Below are 2690 nucleotides of genomic sequence, written 5' to 3' on the forward strand. Positions count from 1 at the left end.
GAGAGAGAGAGAGAGAGAGAGAGAGTACATGCATGGATAGTGCAGATAGACTGATAGATAATGATGTCAGATAGATAGATAGATAGATAGATAGATAGATAGATAGATAGATAGATAGATAGATAGATAGGTGGCTAGACAGATAGATGGATAGATGGATAGACAGATAGATGGATAGACAGACATATAGATAACCATAGATTTATATTCTCCTATGGATATCAAATTTATTTGGCTTCATTCTTAAAATAATGACTATCCTTATATTTTCTTGCTCCAACATTTTTGCTCTTATTTGAACATGCTGCTTCCTATTCTTTCCTTGTAACTGCCTAGAGACAGAGTTCTGATGATGTTTACCAGGTAACTGCAGAAGCCCAAAAACAGCACATGAAATGAAGAGTTTCGTGCTAATATTGCTGGTGGTGACTCATGGCTTTCACCACAACTGTGATGACTGTGTTTCATTCTCAAGCTGCTGCTCTGCACTTTGGTGAATAACACTTATTAATAAGAGATGTAATACTGATAAATCTGTGCAGAAAATAAAACATAACATAAGAATCAGACAGGATCTCATCGCCCAAAAGAAAATGACTACAAAATTTTTTTATTACTTTTTTGCTCTATTTTCTCTCACTGGTCTATTTTTAATATTTAACTAAAAGTCACTAATTGCATAAAATCATAGGCTTGTATACAGAAAATGTAAGGAGTGACTTCTAGTTTATTAAATTATACATTCAAGAAGAATGACGAATGAAAGAGGAAGATATATGAATGTTCTCCCCAGCTTGATTGTTATATCATGAGAAATACGGGTGCAGTAGGGCTCCACTAGGGAGCTCAGTGTACTTCACAATGTACATGTGTTTCAAATGTGCCTGTTATGCATGAAAATTGTTTATATACTGTCCTTACCAATTAAAATATACAAATTATTCAAATTAGCTAGAGACAACACAAAAAGGCAGAAAACTTGCAGAGAATCACTTGAAGCACCCTAAAACTTGTAGCAAAATGCCCATAATATAACAATCACTTTCCATAATAAAAATCAGGAATATCACAACCAGAATAAGAAATGACAACAGATATCATCAACAATATATTAAAATTTTCTAACAAATGTTCCATCATAATCATTAAAATAGTTATTAGCACCCTTGAAACAGAGGGAAAAGTATGAAATCTAACAAAAAAGTGTAAATTTAACAATTAACAAATACATTCATTTAAATAAATATTCTTTGGAGAAAATTTTTAGTAGAATAAATATGATACTATAAAAAGTGTCACATTTGAAAGGAAGCAACCAATTGCCCAACAAACAAGTAAGAGAAAAACACACTAATATATCCAGTTATTCTGAGATTCTTAGAACAACAACAAGGAATAATTCAATGTTTAAGTCAACTAGTTCTCAAGAGATGAGAAAAAGAGTGCAAAAAAAATATTATATGAGGAAATAATTGCTTAATATTTTCTGAATTTGGTGAACTATATCTACCTACAATTTAAAATACTGAACAAACCTCAATTAGAGTAATCTTTAAAAAAACTCTTCCCCAAGATAAACATAAACACAAAAACACACCTCTTGGAAGTAGCTAGGGAGAAGGGAAACATCACTTTCTGGTGAGCTAGCAAAATGATTACTTTCTCATCCAAAAACAAGAAGACCAGAAATGAGTCTGGCATTTTTCAATTGTTTAATGAAGAGGAAGGAAGATGAAGAGAAACAAGAGAAGAAGGAGGAAAAAGAGATGGAAGAAGAGCAGGAGGAGGAGAGAGAGGAGGAAAAGGAGGAGAAGGAAAAGGAGGAGGAAGGGGAGGAAGAAAGAGAGGAGAGGAGAGAGAGAGAGAGAGAGAGAGAGAGAGAGAGAGAGAGAGAAAGAGAGAGAGAATTCACCAATGTTCTCTAGGATTTGGGAAAATGCTAATGAGGTGGTATAGCAGCTAAGATATTGTTCAGCTGATCCAGGTGATTCAAGTTTAACTCCAGCTAAAGGGGATCCAGTATCGTTTTCTTGTCTGGGTAGGCACTCACCTAGATACACATATATACACATACCTCAAAACAAAAGAATGGAGGGGTCAAAGACATTCTCAGACAATGAAAATCTATGGTAAAGATTAAAACAAGTTCTTAAACCAGGACAAAGGTCATAGGAAAATAGATTTAGAGCTGATCTAGGATTAGATGGGTTTGCATAATATCAATCAGAATGCTGATAAAATGTATCTGTATCTCCTAAAATCTGAAATAAACACAAGTAAACCATACGAAAACTATTGTATTGGCCAATTTGGACTTTCAGTTAAGAGTTCACCTAAATCAGATGGCTTAAACAATAAGAAATTAGTTCTCACAGTTCTGGAAGCTACCCAAAACGAAGGCACCAGCGTGCTTAGGCTTCATTCTGAGGTCTTTCCACTTGGCTTGCTGGCAGCCATCATCTTGCTATAAATTTATACAGCCTGCCTCTTGTTCTAGAGTAGGAGAACAAAATCTCTATGGTGTTCTTCTTTATGAGCATTGATCCTGATATGACAGAGAGACTCCACACATCCCCCTCTGTAACCCCAGTATACTTCATCTCCAGGTACCATTTCAATCCAGGTCAGGTCCTCAAATGAGGAACCAGAAATAGCATTAATCAATTCTTTGCAAATATACCAAGTAGAAT

The sequence above is a fragment of the Mastomys coucha genome, unplaced genomic scaffold (genome assembly GCF_008632895.1).
Source record: "Mastomys coucha isolate ucsf_1 unplaced genomic scaffold, UCSF_Mcou_1 pScaffold12, whole genome shotgun sequence".
Taxonomy (NCBI): domain Eukaryota; kingdom Metazoa; phylum Chordata; class Mammalia; order Rodentia; family Muridae; genus Mastomys; species Mastomys coucha.